Source organism: Ursus americanus, chromosome 17 (genome assembly GCF_024610735.1).
Source record: "Ursus americanus isolate L20-20 chromosome 17, mUrsAme1.1.p, whole genome shotgun sequence".
Lineage (NCBI taxonomy): Eukaryota > Metazoa > Chordata > Mammalia > Carnivora > Ursidae > Ursus > Ursus americanus.
The window spans coordinates 12,537,174-12,562,525 of NC_142143.1; positions in this window are offsets into that span (position 1 = coordinate 12,537,174).

A 25,352-nucleotide genomic window follows, 5' to 3' on the forward strand; every position below is an offset into this window, starting at 1 on the left:
AATACCAAGTGTGATGTGCCCACACACTCTCCCTTCTGTTGAACCAGGCTCCATCTGCTCTTTGCTCAGGCCTGGAGCTCATCTCTCTGCTTTGTGTATTCGGTAAATATCTGCAGGCCACGAAGGTATAGACAGCTTACCTGTCTAAAAGGGTCTTGCCATTTGCGACAGCATGGAGGAAGCTGGAAGGTATTATGCTAAGTGAAATAAGTCAGGCGGAGAGAGACAAACGCCATACGATTCCACTTATATGTGGAATCTGAAAAAACAAAACACATGAACAAAGAAACAAAAAAACAAGCCAAAAACCGGACTCTTGAATACAGAGAACAAACTGGTGGTCACCAGAGGGAAGGTGGTTGGGGGGCTGGGTGAAACGGATGAAGAGGATTAAGGGGCGCAAACTTCCAGTTATAAAATAAGTAAGTCACAGAGATGGAGAGGATGGCATAGAGAATGTAGTCAATAATGTTGCAATAATGATGCGTGGTGACAGATGGTGACCACGCTTACGGTGAGCACTGAGAAGTGGATGGTGTTGCTGAGTCAATATGCTGGACACCTAAAACAAATATAGCATTCGCTGTTAATTGTACTTCAATTAAAAAATTAAAAAAATTAAAGGGTCACAGATTCAAGTCTCCATCATTTCTAAATGTGGGCAGATAGGCTGATTGCCTCGAGCCTCATTATATGGAATGGCAGTTTTCTGTGGCTCGTAGATGTCATTTAACTCCGTGAGCTTCAGTGTCTTGATCTAGGAAATGGGAATCATGAGACTTGCTTCAGACAGCTGCTGTGCTAATGGCTTTGCTGACACGGAAACTTAAAAATACATGACCCAATGTGAGAGGCTGTGGTGGCAACAAAATGCCTACGGAAGGCTCAGGGGCACAGTGTCGTCATGCAGGACAGCCAGGCAAAGGGTTGTGAAGCTTGTCTGCACAGGGAGCATTGCTTTTTGGTATGTTTCAAGAATATTTACCATCACCCAACCCCCCGGCATTGCTGGATGGCTGATGTACGTGTCGAGGGGTTATCAACCCCTTAGGCCACCGTAGGGTGTCCCATTGGTTATCATAGTGATATTACAGATTATACAGAATAGTCTTCCATATTTCGTGAGACCCGGAGGTTATCTTAATATCAATTCAAGAATGGCAGTATCCAATATGATACCAACTAGCCCCCTGTGGCTATTTAAGTTGAAATCTATTGGGGCGCCTGGCTCGCCCTGTTTGTAGAGCATGTGACCCTTAATCTCAGGGTTGTGAGTTCAAGCCCCACATTGGGTGTGGAGCCTACTTAAAATAAAAAAAATAAATTGAAACCTATCAAACTTATATCAGACTAACAATTTAATTTCTTAGTCACATTAGACTACATTTCAAGTGTGAAGAGTCGCATGTGACTACTGGCTGCCATATTGGATGGAAGAACACTTAGAATATTTCCATCCTTGCAGGAAGTTGTGTTGAACAGTGCTGTTCCAGAAGATCTGGCACTGCCAATACTGACCAAGTCATCTGATTCCCAATTTCACCAAGAAAGCAATGGAAGTTCGGAGAAGTAGAATTGTGCTGGGATGCGGTGTACTGAAAGTGCTTGGATGGTGATGTTAGGATCTTAAAGAATCAACAGAAGCTCTGGGGCTGGGACTAGCAGCTCCAGGCATTTCCAGAAGGGAAGGGAGTTCCTTCGTGCTGAATCTGGAGAGAGTCAGAGTGGGTGTGCATAGGGAGGGGAGAGGTAGCCACACCTGCCTGGCTGACTGGGGAGTGGAGGGTGTTTGCTCAGACTACTGGCTGTGGGCAGCTCCCCTTACGAGGGGCCTGCCATCTGTGTTCTTAGAACGTGCTGAGAAGCCCTGGTGTAATTCAGTGACTCCGAGATTCCTTGGCCTTTAAACTTCACAGGTGAAGTGGCCGGGCCAACCTAATTTGGGCTTGACTCACACTCTGGCTGAATAACACGGAGTCTCGGGAGTCATACAGACCTGGGATCGGATTCCTGGTCCACCCCCAATGCTTGGGAAACCACGCGTGAGTCCTTTGAACTTCGGTGTCCTCAACTCTAAAATGAGAGTAGTACTAACAACGGTCTCCTCTTTGCATTGTGAAGAGCTGTCAGATCATGCTTGTGGATTGTTCAGCACAGGGCCGAACTGCAACGAGAGCCCAATAAAATATTAGCTATTCTTAGGGGTGATTTAATTGGCAAGACTTCGCAATATGCCGAACCCTGATTGTTATTCAGGTTACACGATCTTGATCTGAAATGAATGCAGAAGTTGGCCACAGGGCTTCACATCTCAGGCTTCCACCTTCTCGATTTTTCATGTGGTTCCAGCTGGCATCTGTGAGGAGGCATCACCTCTGCCCTCCTGGGACAGTCAACATGCAGCTTTGGGGTCTGGGCCCACGCAAAGGTCTGGAGCTCCCCCACCTTACATCTCTGGCCTCGAACAGTGGCTCTGAGACTGAGGCCCATGAGCTCTTGTCCTCACGCCCCAGGCACCAATCTGCTGTCATTATAAGAACCTGCCGTCTCCCAGCTCAAGCTTCAGGGAGAAGTTGCAAAAGAGGAAATTCATTTCAGTCTCTGTGGACTCGGCCAGTATTCCTGTCGAAGGCTTTTGCTGGCCAAGGACAGAGAGCAAGCGTGTGTGCATCGACACCACAGAAATACCTATCACTCAGGCCAGGAGACATAACAAATCACAGACAGATCTGTCCGTAGGGGTGTTGGTGAACCGGGCAGGTGGCCTGGGGGCATGCAGTGCAGAAGGAAAGAAATTCCAGAATGGGTGGCCCCACAAGAGATAATGATCTGCCCACAGGTCACGATTTCTAGGGCCTGTCTTTCATTCCAGGGGGGCTGGGAAATTATGTCTCGTAACCAGAGATTTTTATTCCATACCTTTTATTCAACCTCCCTCCCATAATGGGCACCTGGGGGTCCTCAGGACAGGATGTTGGACACTTCAGTTTAATAGGACATCCCAGTGATCGTCTGCTCTCCAGAGACAAAGAGAGCCAGAACATAAAAATGACCTTCCTGCTTAATCATTCCACTCAATCACTTCTTCATGTGCCCATTTATCTAACACATGCTCATTGGGCATGTAGTGAATTCCATTTCCACGATTCAGTTTTCTCAACTGGGCTGTTGGAAGGAATAAGTGAAACAACGTCCTTAGCACGAAGCCTGAACACAAGCGTGTGCCTAATCCACGGTAATTATTATTAGGAGCAGTGTGTGGGAGGTGCTGTGCTGGGCATTGGAGCTACAGAGAGATAAGGCCAACTCTCTGCTCTTGGAAAGCTCTTGGATGAATGGGGACAATATGAAAGCATTTGGAGAAGCATGTTCAGCCATGATAGCACAGAAGAGGGAGCGACTAACTTCACATGGGGAAGGCAGAGCAGATTTCAGAAAAGGGGGGCATTTCAAAGGGGTTTTGAAGGATGGATAAGAGTTCACCACGCGTTGGGCTAGAAAGTCTTTTCCTGAAGAGGGATTAGCAGGTATGAAAGCACAGAGGCCTATTAGAAATCTCTCTTGCCCCTCTTTCTCTTAGGCTGAGGCTCCAGACAGACCCGCCGACCAACTAACTCCTGTGTATTACAGGCCAGGTATCAGTTCTCGATGCTCCATCGGCTCCGAAGGAACTCTGCTAGCTCCCCTGGGAACCCAGATGCTATGACCCTGAATTGGCACCAAGCCCAGCTGGGCTTTGGACTAATCCCTTGTCACAGTGTTGATCATAAAGCATTGGCCGGGCTCCTGCCAGGCCCGACCTCCCAGGTAGCCTCACAAGGCGGCCTCTACCATCCCAAGTTCTGTCAGAAATAGAACCTTCATACCTGTTCTGAAATTTGATTTAGTAAAGGATACCCAACAGTGGGCGGGATGAGAAATCTGGGGGCTGAGGGGGGAGTTGCTTTCCCACAGTCCTTGAGTGAGTAAGGGACAGAGGTGATATTGGAACAGAAACAGTCATGTTCTGAGGTCACTGTCCTCCGAGTACTTCCTCCCCCACTTCTCATTGCTCGTTCCTCCTGCCAGGGACCTCGACTTCCTTTAGTCTTGAACCCCTGCCAGATGCCAGGGACTCCTTTAGGTGGTTGGGGTGCGACATGAACCAAACCAAGTCCTTGTCCTTGCACAACGTACATTCTAGTAGGATGTCAGGGAGGATCAGAGTGCCTGATTTTGCGGAGTTAGTCTGAGTGAAGCTGACAGATAATAAACAAGGAGGCCAAGTCAGTGCTAAGCACTGTGAGGGAGATAAACACAGAGAGAGAGAGCAAAGAAGGGCCCACGCCGGTCGCAGGGGAAGACCTGTGCAAGCACACGACCTTGCCCGGGTTCCTGAAGGATGCAGAGGGGAGGCGCCTTCCGGCCGAGTGAGACTGCTGGTACCTTTGGCTAGAGCAGACTTGGGCTGCGGGTCTTAGGAAACCAGCCCTGCACACAGGGTGCGGGAGACTCTCTGTCCCCCCGGCCAGTGACTTGTATTGTCTCTAGTGCCCTCTTGTCTCAGCCTGCGAGACCCTTTCCTGGTTTTGTCTATTGATCAACTTCCTGTGTGTCCACGGACAGTTTGTGGGTCACTGTTCTCGGGAAGCTTTTCCTTGATCCCTGTCTCTGCACCAGGCAGGGTTCAGCCCTTCTCTGCTTGAGAGGACCTTTTCCAAATGCAGCCACCCCCTGGGGGCCACATGGTATAGGACTGCTTGCTGAGTGGTTTCCCGGCCAGCCTGTGACATCCTGAGGGCAGAAATGGTGCTGCGTTTGCCTCTGTAGCCCAGCACTTAGTGGGACACACAGTACATGCCTAAGCAACGTCTGCTGTTGGAAGCCTAAGCGATTTAGCTCCCTGAGGGCAAGAGCCCCAACTCCTAACTCTGTACTGCTCCCTGGTCTCTCCATCCCCACCCCCACCCCCACCCCCACCCCCACCCCCGCTGAGCCGGGTGCATAGCAAGAACCTGATAAACGCTTATGGAATAAATGATTATTTTAATTACTCAGTGAGTCACCATAGAGTTTCTTTAAATAGCACTCTTTCTGGTGCATTTAAATGTTCATTTATAAATAATTAACTATGTCACCAGGAAGCTTGGAGAAAAGAGACATGCAGGATAAGGAGAGGCGGGCAGAAAAACTTGATGCTGCAAGGTTAGCAGGACAGGGGACAGGAAAGAATGACGGGCCTGGAGCCAGATGTCCTGGGCAGCAGCCCCTAACTAGCTGCGTGACACCAGGCCCTCACGGCCACCTGCAGATGGGGACATCTTTTGACTTTTCACTGCATCTGAGGCTGGTTGCAGGATCAGATGTACCCAACCATCTCCTAGGACTGGGGAGTCCACAGTGCACACGGCTGTCCTCAAGCGACTTATAATCCAGCTGGTTAATCGTGGTTGACTTCACATCAGTGGCTCCCTGTGAACCACACGCCCTGGTGTTCATGCCCCGGGCAGTCTGTGCCCATGTGGCTCACGTGGACTGATGCAACCTTGGGAAGCAGAATGCAGGTAAAGGAATGATACACACTTGCACGCTGGAACTTCTCCGCCCAGGACCCTCACTCTGGAAGCCAGCCTTGCGCTATTGGAGAAGGTCAGTTAAAGTGCTGGATGCTGAGAATCCAGGTGGATGGCGCCCAGGGGGACGAGAGGCCACCTGGATGGCGCAGCCCCAGGTGGCGCCCAGCTAAGCTCCAGGTGAAAGCAGAGGGACTGCAGCTCCTTCACAGGCAGCAGAATAACCACCCAGTTCAACTCAGATGGCCACGGGATTAGAGACGTAATAAATCACGGTTGTTTTAAGCCCTGAGTAGCATTGATACCATAAGCGCAAACATACATGAAAATGCATTATACAAATGTAAACTGCCATGCTACGGCTAGCTCTAAAATTCATTTCTAGAGGCAGCTGTAGGACTCGGGAAAGCGGAGTAAACATGAGCTAGTGGGAACATATGACACGAGCAGTTTGCATTTGTTTTTTGAGGTCTTGCAATGCACCACGAAAACTCTCTACTGCTATTACCAGCTCCAATAATAATCATCCTTTATGGTGATTTTTCTATGTTCCTGGCATTGTGCTAAGCGACTTCCATGGATCACCTTTAATCCGAAGAGCAAATCTGCGAGGTCGTGCTCTACTGATGCACATTTTACGTATCAAGACACCGAGGCACAGAGAACCTTAGTAACTTGCCCGGTGTTCTGCACCTAGGATTCAGGCATGGGCAGACTCACTAGACTTGCCACTCAAAAGTCAGGTCCACAGAGCGCAGCCCCGGCATCACCTGGGAGCTCAGTCTCCGCCAGACCCCAGAGCCGCTGCATCAGAATCTGCATTTTAACAAGATCCCCAGATGATACGTGGGCACAAGAAAGTTTGAGAAGAGCTGATCTCAACCACACTGGAACTTATAGTTGGCATGGTTAACGAGCTCCCAGGTGATTCCTGTGCTTAAATTTTGACAGCCACAGGCCTAAGGGAGCGACTTTGCTTCCAAAGGGCCCAGATCAAGTCTCCCCACGCTTTGGAATAAGCAAAGTTAGGCTTTCTGGTAAGGATGCCTGTGACATAATGAAAATAATACACCTTTCGGTGCTTGGCTGATTTGGACTGGAAGCTGGCTCTGCCACCTGTTGGCTGTAATGAGCAAGTCATTTCTTACCACCTCAACTTGCTCATCTGTAAAATGGGTGTGGTGAGGCGTAGGGAATCCTCACCTTCACCCTCCCCGATTTGATCCATCCAAGGAAGCATCTGTTCTTGTGTTTTGGCTGGAAGGTTTGTCAGGAACTTCTTTGAAGTTCAAAGTACATTTAGAGTGTTTATAGTGGCAGGTGGTACAGAGCCTGGACAGTTGGCCACTGTCGCTCATGTGTGAGTGCAATGAGAGTGTTGGATGTGGTCATCTTGAATGGATGGACCACCTGGGCATTTGATAGCTCCCAGATGGATTCTGGTGGTGTGTATGTGTGTGTGTGTGTGTGTGTGTGTGTGCGCGCGCGTACGTGCGTTGAGGAAGGGAAGGAGGAAGGGGGCTTCTGGACACTTTATGCATTTCTTCTCTTTTCAGGGATGATGTCTATCCCCTTCCCAGCTTCTCAGGGTAGCTGAGTTCACCCAGAGGGGATTTCCAAGCCAACCGAAAATTCTCAGTTGCATGTTGGCTTTGATTTCCTGAAGGCTGAGGGTGCACAGTTGTAGGAGACAAGAGCAAAGTTGCTTTAAAAACTGAGAAGTCCTGAGGCGCCTGGGTGGCTCAGTCGTTAAGCATCTGCCTTCGGCTCAGGGCGTGATCCTGGCGTTCTGGGATCGAGCCCCACATCGGGCTCTTTCACTGGGAGCCTGCTTCTTCCTCTCCCACTCCCCCTTCTTGTGTTCCCTCTCTCGCTGGCTGTCTCTCTCTGTTGAATGAATAAATAAAAAATCTAAAAAAAAAACCAAAAAAACCCCTGAGAAGTCCTAAGTCCAAGCATGGGTGGTAAATTAATGTTTGGGGGACCAAGGTGGGGGGATGCTCTGGGGCCCCTCAAATCCCCCCCCCCAAGAAGGTAGGGGTGTGTGGTGTCACTCTGGCTCTGGCTGCTTTGCTTGGCTAGATTGATGGTCCTCTCCCATCTTTAGCAAGAGCCTGGGGGAGGCGTGGGCCGGGGATTAGAGGGTTTGGCTTCTATACTGCAGGTAGAAGGAAGTTGCCTTCCCGCGGAGCCGTGCAGACAGCACTCAGGGGTGTGCACCTTCAGCTCAAACACCTTGCCTACATTCTTCATGATCCTTTACATCTAGTTTTTTGGGTTGGTTTTTTTTCTTCCCTCTCAACAGTGCCTTCTGGCATGGCGATGAAGACCTCCCTCCCTGTGACACAGCCTGGGCTCTGCAAGGCATGAGCTTAATGGGAAGAGATCCCATGACAGTATTTAATCCTGGGCATCCAAGGAAGGGAGCGACGATTGGTTTTGTGCACTAATCTGCCTAATGAGTGTATCTCCTGGAAAACCTGGGGACAGCTGGGAGGCTGCTGATGGAGATTAGGAGGGCGGCTGGGGTGCTTTGCTGTTTCAGACTCGACTGTGTACAACGCTGTTCAGGTACTTTGTGTCCAATACATGGTTGAATTCCCACCCCGCTTATTCAAAATGCATACGATTATTCTTATATTTCCAATGAGGGAACAGCCCCAGAGAGGTGAAATAACTTGCTCAAGTTCATGCAACTGACAAGAGAAGTTAGGACTTGGCCGTCCACCTAATCCTTCTCGTGCAAATCTCATCCTTGGGATTGCAGAATCATCAAACCAGAATCTAAGCATGGAAGGGCCCTTGGAGTTCATTCAGCCCACGTGTCCACTGAAGACAGGAATCCCATTGATACCAGCCTCACCAGTGGCTGTGTAGCCTTCACTAACATAATTCTAGTGTGACGGGGAGCTCACTACCTTACCAGGCAGCTGGTTCCTGTGTTATACAGCTTACGTTGACAAAGTTCTTCTTATTGGTGGGTGGACTCTCTCTCTCTCTGGGCTTTCCTCCCAGGGTCCTAGCTCTGCTCCTGGGGCTTTCTCCCTGCACAGGCTTTCAGGGGCTGAGGCTTCACCGTCCCTGCTCCCTGCTCTTCTCCTGGAGACCCAGCCTTATTCTTTCAACTCGCCAGCTGTGCGACTACAGATGAAGGAGCCCACTTGACATTGTTCTTGCCCACAAAGGGCTGATTCATCCAAAGCAGTGGGCTGAACACCAGGGCTGAAGGAAGCATTTCTAAGAAGCAGGAGCCAGAGCCAGCCTGGCAGGAAACACTGTGTTTAAATAGCAAAATTCTCATTTATTCTGCCTGCCTAATGGTGCACAGCCAGTCAGTGGCAGAGGGGGGCTCAGAACCAGATGGGTTTGACTTTGAGCCTTGCTCACCTTCCCATCTTCACGCTTCCTCCCACAGACTTTTCTCAGTGGTGGTCTGCAGTAACCATGTCTGTGTCTCTCGTCCCCTGTCCCCTGTCAGGACACTCTGCAGGAAGGCCCCAGTCTCTCTCGATCGCCCAGGAACGGGGATACCTCTGCTGGGTCTGTGCTCAGCGAGAAGCTTCTGGGCAGAAAGCCCTCCTGGCCAACACCAGCTATGAACTCCCTGGCTTCCGAGGCAGACTACTCAATACACAGAATCCTTCCTGCTTGCCCCTGAGAACCTGCCTATTGGAATTTATGCTGGTGGGGGACAGACATGGGTAGTGAGAGTAAATGACACTCCAAAGAGTAAGCTTTGAGCCCCCTGCTGTGTAACTTGAGAAAGCCCCCTCCCTTTTCTGGGCCTTGCCTTCCTCCTTTGCAGACAGGGAGCCCTGGGCCAGATCAGCAGCTCCGTAGAGGCTGCCGGCTACATCGACATCCCAGGCTGGGAGCCGGCCAACGTTTGGCCCAGGAAGAGGTGTGGGCACTGGTGTTTTTTAGAATCTCCCCAGGGGATTCCAGCGTTCAGCCAGGCTTATGAATCTGGCTAGATAATAGTAATTTCTTCTTTGGATTAGTGAAAAGATTGGGAGTTTACCCAATTTTGTGTGCGTTGTCTTATTTGATTGTGACGAGAGATGGGGAGGTAGGGATTCCGGGCTCTGCTTAGGAGACGAAGACACCAGTGCTTAGGGGGTTTGAGTGACTCACTCACGTCCACACAGGGGGAATGTAGCAGAGCTGGGTTCCAGAGTGAGACGTTCTGATTCCAAATTCTGGCTCTTCTTATGACACGAGGCAACCCCCTCCATCGCCTCTTGCAGCCCTAACAGGTAGGGGCCAGCCCTGCCCAACGGACTAGCATCCTCCAGTGCAAGCCTTCTCCTGTTAGTACCACTAATAGAATAGTAAGAATACCAACAACACGGTTATAATTTGCTGGGCACCCACAACGTGCCAGGCCCCCACGCTCATGGCTTCTTGAAGTTCTCCCAGGAGCCCTGGCAGGTGGGTGTGCTACCCTGGGGTTCACAGATGAGGAATTTGAGGAACAGAGAGGCTTAGAGATTTGCTCCAGATCACACAGCTGGCTCATGGCAGAGCTAGGATTTAAACCTTGGTTTGATCGGTAAAGTCCAGGCGCCACACTGTCTGACCTGAGAAGCATGGCAAGACTCAAGCCTTTCCACCGCCCGCCCTGGAGAACCTCTTGCCTTGGAAGTGACTGTCAGTTACTCCTGGGTATTGATGGCTTTCCGCCTTCCCTGGCAAGCCTCGGTTGAGCCCTGTGGCTGGGATTCAATTACACAATCAAAAAGACAAACAAATTAAAAGAAGAGCAGGGCTCTGTAAACAGCTTCTTTAATGACTGAAGAGCAAGCCTGCCTCTCTTCTTTGGCACGAACATCCCCCTATCTCTTGAATGCCTGGGTTTTCTAACAAACACCTGCAGTGAGTTAGGTCAGCACGGATGGGCAGGTAAGGCTCATGGCCAAGGCAGGGTGGACCGTCCTTAGAGTAACATACATGTTACTTTCAAAGGGCCCTCAGGCTGTGTGTTTGGACCCAGAGAGTCTAAAAACTGGGTGGCGTGTCAGGATCCTTTTCCTGGGGAGTTTGTTAGAAATTCAGATTCCACAGCCTTACCCACAGATACTGCTTATGTAAGCCCCTGTGGGGCAGGCCTAGGAATCTGTATTCTAAACACACTACCCCAAGGTGATTGTGATTCAGCTTGTCCCTGACCATGTGTTTGGGAAGCCCAAGTTCTCCCTGACTTAGATAAGGCTCAAGGTGGGGAGTGACTTGCTCGAAGTCACAAGGCAGGTTAGTGGGAAAGCTGGACTCTTTGTCCAGTGCTCTCCCCATGACTTCATCCTATTTTATTTTGGGAATTTAGTCCATAGAGCCAGAGATATGGGATTATAGAAGCCAGGTATATTAGTTTTGCAGAACTCTTGTAACAAAGGACCACAAACCAGGCAGCTTAAAAGTTTATTGTCTCAGTTCTGGAGGCTAGAAGTTCAAAATCAAGGTGTCGGCAGGACCGTGCTCCCCTTGAAGTCTCTAGGGGAGGATCCTTCCTTGCCTCTTCCAGCTTCTGGTGGTTGCTGGCCATCCTTGGGGCTCCTTGACTTGTGACTGCATCCTTTCACTCTCTGCCTCATTGTCACACAGCATCGTTCCTGTGTGTCTATGTCTCTGTGCCCAGTTTCCCTCTGCTTATAAGGACACCGGTCATTGGATTTGGGCCCACCCTAATCCACTGTGATCTCAACTAATTGTATCTACAAAGACCTTTATTTCCAGTAAGGTCCCGTTTTGAGATTCTGGGTGGACGTGAATTTTGGGGGGAACCTAGTCAACCCACAACATTAGGTAATACACTCTTTTACCCCAACTCTGCAAATAGCAGAGCTCTCTCCAACCTTCAGATGTCAGGGGAAAGCCGCCTCCCCAGAGAAGCCCTCCCTGACCACTCCATCCACACCGAGCGCCTCTCGCCCAATTATTCTTCATTGCAGCCTCCTGTGTGCTGTGAACAGCGATGGTGCCGTTATCTGTGTATACCCTCAGACCTTAAACTCCTTGGGAACTAGAACTGTGTCAGTTCTGTTCTTCCAACCAGAGTAGCCTGGAGCAGCCAGTAAATGCTTGTAGAAGGAACAAAGGCGGAAATGCTTAGTGGGCTGTGGTCCCAGCCCTGCCTCATCTCCTGTGTGACCTTGGGGTCCCTGAGCAGCCTGGGGGAACCTGTCCAGTGGGATCTTGCATTTCGAGAGGGGTTTGTTACTGTTCCCATCATCGTGACAGGTCCCGGGTGTTGGAAAGCCCCCCAGCTCCCCAGTAGATCCTCTCTTCCACCAGCCTTCTTTGGGGGCCTCGGAGGCTTCCTTGTCCATTCAACTAATTTGGATGATTTTGCTTTTCTCAGCATTTATAAACGCATTCCCTTTCTCCCCCACCTCCCCTGTCACCCCCCACCCCCAACCAATTTTTTCCCCTTCCTCCCGTCTCTGCTGTTATGAAGTGAGGTCAGGTGCTCACGGTACCCAGCGAGTCTAATTACCCGGGAAAGTAATTAACATTTCTAATAGAAACTGCCACTGCTCATTTTCATCGGGGCCACACAAAAGCAATAAGGTAAAAGAGTTTCGTAATTAAAGGCTCGTTACTGTGGGCTCCCCATTCCATTCTGCAGCTAATAAGTCTTCTGTGGGAAATGAATGTGCTGAGCATCCCAGAGACGGACGGGGGCCTGGCTGGAAGCCTCGGATTGCTTCTCCTCCTTGCCTGCCGCTCAGCCCCCTCATCTGGGACCCCATCTTCCAGCTCCCACTCTGCGGTCTTAGAGAGAGGCTCATTTCAAGAAGGGAAGACTGAACAACCCATTAAAAACTCTTAATGACTGAGCCACCCAGGCGCCCCCCCCCACATAATTTTCATTCATTCTGAGAATATCTTTTTGCCTGCCTACTCCGTGGTGAGCTCTCTTTTAAGCTTGGAGAAAAGAGTAGTGAAAAAGTCAAGGTCTTTGCCTTGTTGGAGCTTACAGACATTGGGGACATTAGTTAATGAATAGGAAAATGGCTCTTATGTCATGTAACATCAGGTAACAAGAATTTCCCCCACGTGAATGGCAGAGATGGAGTGTTTGGCTAGTTTATGTCTCAAGTGCCATTTCATAAAGTTGTCTTTCTAGTTGATGCTTTTGGACACCAGCAGCCAAGAGCCTTCATGGACACCGTCTTCCCTATAAACACGGTGCTTTAGGTTATGGGGGCGTAGGAAGAGGAAGAGTGGGGGAAGAAATGATGAGCGGAGGAAAGGTTGAGACAAGGACTCCAATGGAGATAGCAAACAAACACAGAAGAAGGGGCAGAAGACGAACAAGACGAGACAAGGCGATGAGTTCAAGAGGAACAGGAAACGAGGGTGAGAGGCATGGGGGCTGGAGAGGGAAGGGGAAGAAAATTTGTGTCTCTGGAAGGCAGCAGTGTAATGTAGGCAAGTTGGTTTAACCTTTACGCTTTGTCCTTCTCGTCTGTAGAGACGGCATCTTACGGTGTCCTTGTTATCTGAGCTGTGTCACAAATTACCCCCAAACTTGGCAGCTTGGGACGGTAGGTGCCTACTACTTCACCGTTGCTTTGGGTCAGGGGGCTGACCCCGGGTTTCTCACGAGGTTGTAATGAAGGTGTCAGTTGAGGTTGCCGCCATCTTGAGACTGGACTGAGCGGAGAATCGCTCATTATCAAGTGGTTGTGGGTAGGATCCAGGTTCTCGTGGGTGGCTGGATTGAGAACCTGTTTCCCACTGGCTGTTGGTGGGAGACCTCCCTCGGTTCCTTCCCACATGGGCTTCTCTACAGGGCGGCCCACAGCGTGGCAGCTGCTTCCATCAGCGTGAGTTAGAGAGAGCCAGAGCGGGCGACTATGATGGATGTCATCGTCTTCTTGTAACCCGATCTCACAAGTGACGTCCTATCATCTTCATGCGAGTCACTAGGCCTGGCCAACACCCAGAGGAGATTTCATGAGGGCATGAATCCCGGGAAGCAGATGCCATTAGGCACCGTCTTAGAAGCTGTGGGTGCATAGTAATGTCCGAGGCAGTCCTTATTGCTGTTATTATTATGGTTTGATTAATGTTCATTGCTACTGTTCCTCTACAGATGATGGTGGAGAAGGGAAATGCATATGAGTAGCTAGAAAAGGGATGGTGTATCAGTTACCTAGTGACACATCATGCTGCATAACGCACAACCCCAAGGGCACAGTGGCATCCTGCAATAAACATGCATTTTTGTGCACAAGTCTATGGATTGACTTGGAGGTTCTGCTGATCTGGGCTGGGCTTGGTGGGGGCTCACTTCCACGTCTGTGGGCAAGCACAGGCCAGTGAGGTGGCTTTGCTGCTGTGGGTGGGCTCTCCCTGGGGCCTCAGCAGGGACGGCTAAGCTGTCTTGTCTCTGCTGCACGTGGGCTCTCATTCTACAGTGAGCTAGCCCTGCCTTGTTCTCACGGAGCCCTTTCAGACAGGCTTCCCAGACAGCAAGTGGAAGCCCGTAGGCTTCTTGAAACCTGGGCTCCAGACTGGTACCCCCTCACTTCGGTCACTTCTTTGGCTAAAGGAAGTCCCAAGTGCAGTCCGGAATCTGAGGGTAAGGAACTCAATTGCACCCCTTTGTGGGAGGAGCTGCGAGAGGCACACATAAGAAGAGGGGAAGAACTGGGGCCATTTTTGCAACCAAAAAACCATAGATGGGAAATGAAAGAGATCTGGAATTTAAATGGTCTGCTTTCTAAAACATTTGGGTTATTCCAAGGGATTGGGTACTATTTCTGAGTTTTGGACTTCTTATTAAGTTGCACTGACATTGTATAAATATAATACTCACAATGATTTCCTAAAACAATTTGTTCATGCGTTCATGCTCTCATCAAACATCTGGAACAGGAGTTGACAAATTCTTTCTGTAACGGGGAAGATAGCAAATACTTTAGGCTATTGGGCCATATAGTCTCTTTCGTAACTACCCAACAGTAGTCGAGAGCAGGCATAGGTGACTTGTAAATGAACACACATGGCTGTGTTCCAGTAGAAGTTTCCATATGGACACTGAGATTTGAATTTCATACAATGTTCATGTGTCATGAAATATTAAAGCCTTGCTCTCCAATTATTTAACATTCTTAGCTTGTGGGTTGTAAAACTCAGGTGGTGAGCCAGATTTAACCCATGGGCCATGACCGTGTCCTAGAGTCCCTCCTGAGTGCCTGCCACACTGTAAAGGGTCAGACAGCTGGTGTCACTCCGTCATTTCCTTTTATCCTTACTGCAAGCCTGAATCTCTGAGATGAGAGAAAGAGTATCCCCCACAGGGGTCGATCCTAGTGCCTTGGGACATCCATAAGGTGGGAGTGGACCTGTGGAAATGTCACTGTGTCTCCTGGCAGGACCCAGTGCAAAATAAAAATATAGGGCTCTCATTCAAAAATTGAGAATTTGAAAACAGTTGACAACAGATCATGAAACCAAGCCCAGACCCTGTATGACTGTGCGGGTCACACACCCAGGGGGCCAGTCTTGGCTGTGGGCTTTGAGCTTGTTTTCTTGTACGTTAAAAAAACTGGCTAATAAGTTCTACCCCACAGACTTATTTTAAGGATTAAGCGGACTCATTATTGCCAACTTTTTTAGCATGTTTCCTGATAACGTAGTAGGTGAGCAAGAAAAGTTTCACGACACATTCTGGCATTCTGCTTCAACTTCCGTCTGTTGCTGATGGTTTTAATGCCGGCAGGAGGTTTGGGCCAAGCAGCAGCTCAGCGAGGATTTGTACTTCCATTTTTAGTAATTTTTTTCTGAAGGCTAAGACATCTGTTTGGATAGCCAGTACAAAACGAGACGTTAGGGATTTGGGCTCAGTTCAGCATAATTTGGAAATAGCGCACCTGGTCTTCCATTTATAATATTTCTGTCTTTTTTGTTGGCCTTATGATTTAAATCTTAAATATTTCTCTGTGCGTTTTTTTTCTTCTTCCCATCCTTCTGTTGCAATTTGACCAGATTATAGAGGACGGTGTAGACACTTGTCTCTTTAATTAAAGCCGTCCTCCTCCCCCAGGCCAGAACAGGTGTTATACAAATTCCTGGGTGACTTCTTTTTAAACAAAACTGAACACTGCACATAGACAGCATGTGAGAAATTCCTTCTGCTGGGACAATCTCCATCAAAGGTGTTGTCAGAGCAGTGACTTTAAACGTTGGCGTAGGAGCTGTTTCCTGGTATCCAAGTAAGAGGGGACAGAATTCCCTTTATTTAGTAACATGCTTAATTGTAATTGACAGGTTTATTTCAAATATTTGCTAAGTCACTTATTGTGTATTCTAAAGCAGTGAAGGAGCATGGATTTCTCAGATGACTCTCAGAAGGTTGATCTTGGAGAATGCCCCCTACTTAATTTTTACAGGACCGACATGGGCTTGACAGTCCTCCAGGGAGGGTGGCATACATCCGTCCTCTCCGTGAAAAGGCAGAGACGGTCATTTCTAAGGCGCTACTGCTTTAGCCTTTGAACTCAAAGAATAATCAGTGTCATTTCTTTACCATTCACTACGTGACCCGTGCACGGTCTACTTTATATAATTACCTATTTTACCTTTCACATGTGACCTATGGTCAAGGTCTTATTATCATTCCTTTTGACAGACGAGTAAATAGAGATTTGGTTAGAACGTGGTAAATTGGGATGAGAAGACAGGTTGGCTAGCTTTTCTTTTTTTTTTTTCCCAAACCCTTTTTTGTTGTTGTTGAGGTAAATTTCACATAACATAAAATTAGCCATTTTATAGTGAACATTACAGCGGCATTTAATGCATTCATAATGTGCAACCACCATCTCTGTCTGGTTCCAAAACACTTTATCACCTCGAAAGGAAACACTGTACCCATTAAGGAGTCACTCTGCGTTCTCCCCCTCCCCGCCCCAAGCCCCCGGCAACCAGGGATCTGTGCTCCATCTCTGTGCATTTAGGCTGGCCAGTTTTTTTGTGTTTTCTGTTTTTGTTTTCTTTTTGCCAATTTTCAACAAATTTATCTCGTATCCAGAGAAAAAAAGGTGCAAAGAAGTAATAAACTCCCGCAACAATAACAATTAGGCTGGTCAGTTTTTAACCATAACACGACACTAACAGCTAACATTGATTTAGTGCTTAGGTATGGGGGGCACTGTTCTAGAAACTTTGCACGTATTAATCCTTTCTCCCCTGTGCAGAAGATACTGTTACTGCCTTTGATTTACAGATAAGAGGATGGAGGCACAGAGGGGTCCAGAAAATCCTCCAAGGTCACACAGCAACCAAAGACCACAACCCTGGATTCGAACCCTGGGAGTCTGCCTCCGGATTCCCCTTCTTAACCACTGGGATGCTCTGCCTTTCTGCCTCCTCGTCCCTCTCATGAGGGTGGGTAACATTTCCAGCAAATTCCCAGCCCGTGCGTCGTAGCCCGTACACACAGCATGATTTAGTGCCTTGGTCCTTGGATGTGTACAGCACTGGCTGCCTCAGTCCCCGCCTAAGTGTCAGCTGAATTCTAACCCTGGCTGTCAAGTGACGGGTGCAGAGCTGCCGTGGAGGGATGTACAAAGGCTTGTGGAAGCCCAGAGAGGCCGAAAGACCAGTTCTTCCAGAAGAGTCCAGAAAAGCGTTTGGTTCTCTTATTTCTGTGTTTCTTTACACAGACTAAAATTCAAAACGACCTTTACTTATCAGGGAAGAGCAAAGATCTTATAAAGTCAAGCGCGGGCAAGAACCATGCACATAGCCTGGGTTCTGCCACTAACGAGCTGTGTGACCCTGGGCTGGTTGCTTCACCATTCTGAGCCTGTGTTCCCTCATCTTTAAACCAGACTCTTTTGACCTGCAGACGTACAAAGTTCTTAGCATATTCTAGGACTCTACTGATGTTCTTAATAACTGTTTTAATGTCCTAATTAAGGTCTATTTTCAGGAACGGAGCGGATAACTTCTTCATGCTAACATATAAATAACAACAACAACAACAACAACAACATAATAGTAATATCTATTCACTGAGGTCTTATGATATGCCAGGGACTGTTTTAAGTGCTTCATCTAGATTTTATTTAAAGACTGGGAATATGCAGCTTTTTAAAAACCAGTTTCTTTTTTAAAACAAAAACAAAACAACTGAGTCGCATTTCACGAATCTATATTCTGTTGGGAAACCTAGTCCCGTGATTGGAGAAGTCTGAAAAATACAACGAGCATAAGAAGGTCTCCATAGTCAATGGGGTTAGGGACACCGTACGTATTCTGTGCCCGTGGTTCCTCAACCTCCCTGCACGCTGGGATCCCCAAAGGGTCTTCAGCGTCTATCCGTGCTTGACTCTGACTCCAGAGGTTGCGATTTAAGTTCCCCTGAGCATCCAGGGGATTTTCAAGCTCCCCGGGTGACTCCGGTGCGCGGCAGAGTGGGGACAGTGGCTCTATCCCCCTCTTGAGACGTCACGGTGCTTAGCGGAGCATTCAACGCTTTGAGGACTTCATCCAGTTTTTAAATTTGTATTTTCTGATTGTAGTTTTGTTTGCACTCAACCAGACGTAATTTGGAAAGCCTTCTCTCTTTCTATCCCTTTCTTCCTTTCCCTGTCAAAAATTATGAACTATTCAAACAATATGTGATGCCCCATCCCACCCCGTTGCCTTTTGGATGCATCTCCTGGCTCTCCCTCTGCTCCGTCCCACCTCTGAGGCACTGGCTCAGCCTTGGACCTTCACACCTGCCGTTCCTCTTTCTGGGAAGTTCTCCCCCAGCCATTTCAAGCTCACTCTCTTATCCCTGCAGGTTTTGAGTCTTACCTCTCTTTTCCAACCACGTTTTCCCTTGTTTTCGACTTTCAACCCTCTTCCCCTTTGCTTGACGCCTTTATTCTGTATCGACTTTCCTTGCTTTATTTTTCTTCTCACCACCTAACAATTTAAATAAATCTCACTCCTTCATTTAATGGCAGCCCACCTTCACGTATGTCAGCTCCAGAAGGTCAGCCCTCATTCACAGCTGTGTCCCCAGTGCCTAGGACAGTGCCTGATACCCAGCAGGTACTCAATAAATACTTGTGGAATGAATGAATGAGTAAATGAATGAATGAAAAGTACTGAGAATAAAATTACAAACAGCTGTGCATCCATCACCTGGTTTAATGAGGGTTGGCATTTTGCCCATTTCTTCCCATTCTTTCTTTTCTAAAGAAAGAAAATGCTCTAAATACTGCTGGAAGCCCTCTTGTTCTCCTGCCCCTGTCCCCTTCCTACCTTCCAAGAGGTGACCCTCTTCTGGATTTGGTAGATAGTCCATGATTTTATACTTTTATAATATATTGCATACTGTTCTGGAGGGGTTAACATTTTACATAAACTAAATAACCGTCTACAATTTGCTTTTTATATCAACATTATACTTTATTCATGACACATGCAAATTTAGTCCCCTCATTTTAAGACTGGTATAGAATCCCATTGTATGACTATACCATGATTTATTTATTATTTCCCCTCTAAGTGGATATTTAGGTGGTTTCCAATTTTTTGCTACTATCAACAGTACCACTGTGGACCCCCTTGGGCAGGGTTGTCTGTGCACATGTGTGAGAAATGTATTTATTTATTCATTCATTTATTTATTTATTTAGATCGCTCGATCAGGGAGGTGGAATGGCCGGGTCTTAGGGTATGTGCATCTCCAAATTCACTAAGTGTTACTGAATTTCCCACCAAAGTGGCTGTGCCGATTTGTGCTCCTCTCTGTAATGATTTTTGCCGATCTGGCAGGGAGTGAGTCGATATCTCATAATCGCTTGTTGTTTGCCTCCCCCGGCACCTGATGCGGCTGAGCTCCTTGTCATGTGTTTATTGGCCATTCAAATGAACACGTCTGGGAATTGTTGTTTATGGCCTTCATCCATCATTATTCTGAACTGTCCGTCCTTTTGTTAGTGACTTGTAGGAGCTCTTTACGTATTCTAGACACTAATTTTTTGTAGGTCATGTGCTTTGCAGACATGTCCCAATCTCGTGCCTTTTAACTTTGTTTATACTGGCTTTGTTGTACAGACTGTATACTTTTTATTTTTTTTAATTTATTTTTTAAAAAAGATTTTATTTTTATTTATTTATTGGACAGAGAGAGACACAGCGAGAAAGGGAACACCAGCAGGGGGAGTGGGAAAGGGAGAAGCAGGCTTCCCACTGAGCAGGAAGCCCGATGCGGGGCTTGATCCCAGGACCCTGGGATCATGACCTGAGCCGAAGGCGGACGCTTAACGACTGAGCCACCCAGCTGCCCCTGGACTGTATACTTTTTAAAGTCAGAGAGTTTTTCATTACATACAATGAAGGGACCAAACAGTAGAATTTCAGGTGTCAGCCCAGCAGTTTGTGGAGGGAGGAAGATGCAGTCTTCGGAGCTGGGACCTTCACTACAGCCCCCATCATGCCACTGGGGGGAATCCCATAAAATCTCCTTGACTCTCAAGCCCTAATGTTTGTCAGTGTGGATGGGGCTGCCTCCTGCCCTGGGTCCCCAGGCTGCCTCTCTTATTGGAAAACCATCCTGCAGACCGTAGTCCGTGGAAGCCAGCAATCTCAGCAGCTGCCTTTCTTGCAGAATTACCTTACCCATCGCCAACCCTAGCACTTTGCTGACTTGCAGAAGTGAACCATTTCTCCTTTTTGATATGTTTGCGTGGTAACAGGCAATGCAAGGGGGAGGGATGGAAACTAAACCGACCCAGGGTTGTACTGGCTTGTCCAGGGTTGCAGAAGCAGCAAATAGATCATTCCTGCCACTTCCAGAGGCTCAGACAGGCCGGCCCGAGGAGGGGACCCCTGGGAGAGCTGTGAGTAGCCCATACCCACAGATGGAGGGGAGCCTTTTCCGTGGCGGGCAGGCCCTGGTTCACATGCCTCCTGTAGAATCTCGAACCCTGACGGTTTGAGGTACTGTATATTGTCATTCAGTTTTTGCTATGTACCGGGTTACCCCAAAACTGAGTGACTTGAAAACAGCAGCCATGTGTTGGCTCATGGTTCTGTGGACTGGCATGGGAGGCAGGGCTCCAGTGACTGTTTAATTTCTTCTGGTCTCACTCACGTGCCGTGGCCAGCTGTGGGGCAGCTGGGTGGCTCTGTTCCTGGAGTTGGGCGGCTGTCGGCTGGGCAGGGGGGGTGACTGGACCACTGTCTCTTCTCCCCCAGCAGGCTTCCCTGGACTTGCTCACATGCGTCTCAAGATTGCCAAAGCCACAAAAGCAAAAGCTGCATCACCAACTGGGACTGAGGCCCAGGACTCACACAACGCTTCCGCCATATTTTGTTGGCCAAACTCAACCACAGGGGCCGTTCCAGATCAAGAGGTGGGAAGCCAACTCCCCTTCTTCATGGGAGAAGCTGGAAAGCACTGTGGCCATTTTCTCCATCTACCATGGAGAATTCCGACATGGAAACCCCAGCTCGAGGTGGTTGCCAGACCCTTGTCATTGACAAACTTCCCTCTCAGGTTTACTTCTCATCATGAAAATGTATATGACGGAACAAAACTGTTAATGGATGCATAGCCATGTCCTCATTCTCTGCATGAAGGAAACATCTATCATTGTCTGGTGGGTTAGTGTGCAACTCTGCACCAGCCACACACACACACACACACACACACACACTGTGCGGACTGATCTAGTTTCTCACCTGGAGAAAACAGAGGAGCTGGGCTGAGAGATCTGGTTTGGAAAGCTTTGAGAGAGACATGGGAGAAGAACAGGAAAATAAGTAGGAGAAGGAGAACCCCCACCGGTGATTTGGGGAGACCTGATGGCAGAGCATGGAATGGAAGGGGAGGCTTTGGGCTACTGCTGAGCATGGAGGCTTGGAGACCGGGAGGGATGGGGAGGAACTTTAAAGAGCGTGGCTCTGTATTTGGATTTGAGTCTTCTGTAACGCTCTTTGAGAGATTCAGATGCAGACTGGAAATGCATTTGACAGTAGGACTCCATACGAGGCACCCCAAGACTGGAGTGTGTGAGCTCTGGCACTTAATTAAGGTTATGATAGTAATTTGTCACTTTGCTGAGGCATGATTTGGAATTCTCTCTGCTTCCAGGTGGTGTAGGGCATGTGTCAGCCAACCAAAGAGCCTCCCACCTGCTCAGTCTCCACCAAGTGGGGCTACCTTGCCCATCCCTGCAGGTCTGCCGTGACATCCTTCAGTTGGAAGTCTAAAGGTGGCTGCAGAATTGCCTCTGTCTTTGTGAGGAGAATATCTGGACTGTTCGTGAGGGGACAGCAGCCCGTGGCAGGGATCTCCAGCATTTTGGCCGTTTAGGGTGGTACGTTGTCAAAAAGCTTTCTTGTCTAGTTGCTTTACTGAATTTGTTGGGTTTATGAAGGAAAGAGCTATTATATGCTAGATTTAAGATGTGTTATTTTCAATATTTAAGAAAAATACTCTGGGGGCACCTGGGTGGCTCAGTCTGTTAAGCGTCTGAGTCTTGATTTTGGCTCAGGTCATGATCTCAGGGTCGTGAGATCAAGCCCCGCACTGCGATCTGTGCTGGCGTGTGACATTGTGGTGTCTTTGCCAGCACAGATCTGTACCGTGGTGTGGCCGTTGTTCTGGGCTATGCAGCCTCTGAGAGTGACTTTCTGGTCCACCTGGAAATGGGTGTCCTGACCTTCTTTAATAAATTCCTCTCCTGCTAAACTCGCCAGAGTGGGCTCTGTTGTTTATAACCAGGAATCCCAACTGGTATGGAAATGTTTGTTGTTGTTGTTTAATTTTTAATCTTTTTATTATGGCAAAGTAGACACAGCATCAAATTTACCATTTTAACCATTTTTAAAAAAGATTTTATGTATTTATTTGACAGAGACAGCCAGTGAGAGAGGGAACACAGGCAGGGGGAGTGGGAGAGGAAGAAGCAGGCTCCCAGCGGAGGAGCCTGATGTGGGGCTCGATTCCAGAATGCTGGGATCACCCCCTGAGCCGAAGGCAGACGCTTAACGACTGACCACCCAGGCGCCCCCATTTTAACCATTTTCAAGTGTATAATGAGGTGGCATTAAGTTCATTCACAACGTGGTGCGACCACCCACCCTCTGATATCTGTGGCTTTTAACATACATATTTCATTTAGATTCCTCCAAACCTCTCTTTAAAAACTAAGAATTATTATCCTTGTTTTATAGATGAGAAACCAGAGCTCCAGGAGATTAAGTGACTTACTCGAGATTACATCACTAGTAATAAGAGGAGTAATAACAGCGCCGTTTACTGAGTACTTATACGTGTGTGTTACACGTAATCCTTTAGAAGCCCTGAAAAGCAGGCATTATGACGGCTCCCATTTTACAATGAAGAAACAGGCTCACGGAGGTCGAGGGACTTACAAAAACAATATGGTCAGTGAGCACATTTGGATTTTAACCCATGTCTGTCTGACCCAAAAGCCCTTGGTTTCCTACGATCCTGTCCTTTCTCCCGGCGATTTGAGTCCACGTGTTCTGGCTCCCAGACCAGAGCTTGTCCCTCTAGCCCTGAAGTGAGTTGTTCCCAGGGAGAGTGTGCTATGGCCAGTGTTTTCAGGATTGGGTTCTCCCTCCTCCCATGCTGACCTGGGTTGGAAAGATAAGCCCGGAAGATCAGAAGGGGTTGAAGCTCTGTGCTCTGGGTCCTGGTTGCCGTGGTGCCAGAAGTGTGGCTGGTGCCCAGAGGGAGTTCGTTGAATGGGACTGAGCGCTGTGGAGCCCAGCATAGAATAAGCCCTCCCCGGCAGCCTGGGCCAAATTGGGCACCTGAGAAGTTACCTGCTGAGTTCTATGGCTGGCGAGTAGGATGTAATAAAGGGCAGATCATTGCAGAACTGCTGAAGGAGGTAGGAAACCATGGGATTTGGGTGTTAGAGGAAGGGCTGCCACAAAACCAACAAAGCTTCTACTTGTCAAGCACTAATTATATGCTAGGGACCACTCTCAGTGCCGGACATGTATGGTTTCCAGTCCTCCCCAGCACCCACCGAGAGAAAAATCTTGGGGGGCATCCTTGGTAGAGCAAAGCATGATGTTCAAGTGTAGGTACTTTGGCCAAACAACAAGCGAAATCCCAGCCCACATGTGAATGCTCGGCAAGTCACTTCTCTCTCTGTTTCCCCTGCTGTGAAATGGGCATAATAACCATCCCTCCAGCATAGAGTTTTGTGAGGTTTGAATGAGTTAGTGCCTTTAAAGTGAGGAGAACAACACCTGGCCTAGTGAAGAGCTCATCAGATATGGGCTATTCTTGGCCCATTGGACAGACGAGGAAACTGAGCACCAAGGTTTCCCAACACGAGTAAGGTCACCAAACCGACAAAGGCAGAGCTGAATGATGAACGCAGGTCTGATCTCAAAGCTCTGCTCTTTCCAATCAGTTGGCAGAGATTACTGAGCTTTGATGACGTGCTCCCATCTGAGGAGACGGCAATGAATGGGGCAGATGGAATTCCACTTCCTCAAGAAGGAAACGTTCCCATGGGGAGAGGGACACTGAGCATGTGAACAAGCAATAAGCAAGGTCATTCCAGGTGCTGACAAGTATGATGCAAGAAGTAAGGTCATTCCAGGTGCCGACAGGTGTGACGCAATAAGTAAGGTCATTCCAGGTGCCGACAGGTGTGATGCAATAAGTAAGGTCATTCCAGGTGCCGACAGGTGTGACGCAATAAGTAAGGTCATTCCAGGTGCTGACAGGTGTGATGCAATAAGTAAGGTCATTCCAGGTGCCGACAGGTGTGACGCAATAAGTAAGGTCATTCCAGGTGCCGACAGGTGTGACGCAATAAGTAAGGTCATTCCAGGTGCCGACAGGTGTGACGCAATAAGGAAGGTCATTCCAGGTGCCGACAGGTGTGACGCAATAAGTAAGGTCATTCCAGGTGCCGACAGGTGTGATGCAATAAGTAAGGTCATTCCAGGTGCCGACAGGTGTGACGCAATAAGTAAGGTCATTCCAGGTGCTGACAGGTGTGATGCAATAAGTAAGGTCATTCCAGGTGCCGACAGGTGTGACGCAATAAGTAAGGTCATTCCAGGTGCCGACAGGTGTGACGCAATAAGGAAGGTCATTCCAGGTGCCGACAGGTGTGACGCAATAAGTAAGGTCATTCCAGGTGCCGACAGGTGTGACGCAATAAGTAAGATCATTCCAGGTGCTGACAGGTGTGACGCAATAAGGAAGGTCATTCCAGGTGCCGACAGGTGTGACGCAATAAGGAAGGTCATTCCAGGTGCCGACAGGTGTGACGCAATAAGTAAGGTCATTCCAGGTGCCGACAGGTGTGACGCAATAAGTAAGGTCATTCCAGGTGCCGACAGGTGTGACGCAATAAGTAAGGTCATTCCAGGTGCCGACAGGTGTGACGCAATAAGTAAGGTCATTCCAGGTGCCGACAGGTGTGACGCAATAAGTAAGGTCATTCCAGGTGCCGACAGGTGTGACGCAATAAGTAAGGTCATTCCAGGTGCCGACAGGTGTGACGCAATAAGTAAGGTCATTCCAGGTGCCGACAGGTGTGACGCAATAAGTAAGGTCATTCCAGGTGCCGACAGGTGTGACGCAATAAGTAAGGTCATTCCAGGTGCCGACAGGTGTGACGCAATAAGTAAGGTCATTCCAGGTGCCGACAGGTGTGACGCAATAAGTAAGGTCATTCCAGGTGCCGACAGGTGTGACGCAATAAGGAAGGTCATTCCAGGTGCCGACAGGTGTGACGCAATAAGTAAGGTCATTCCAGGCTCCGACAGGTGTGATGCATAAGGAAG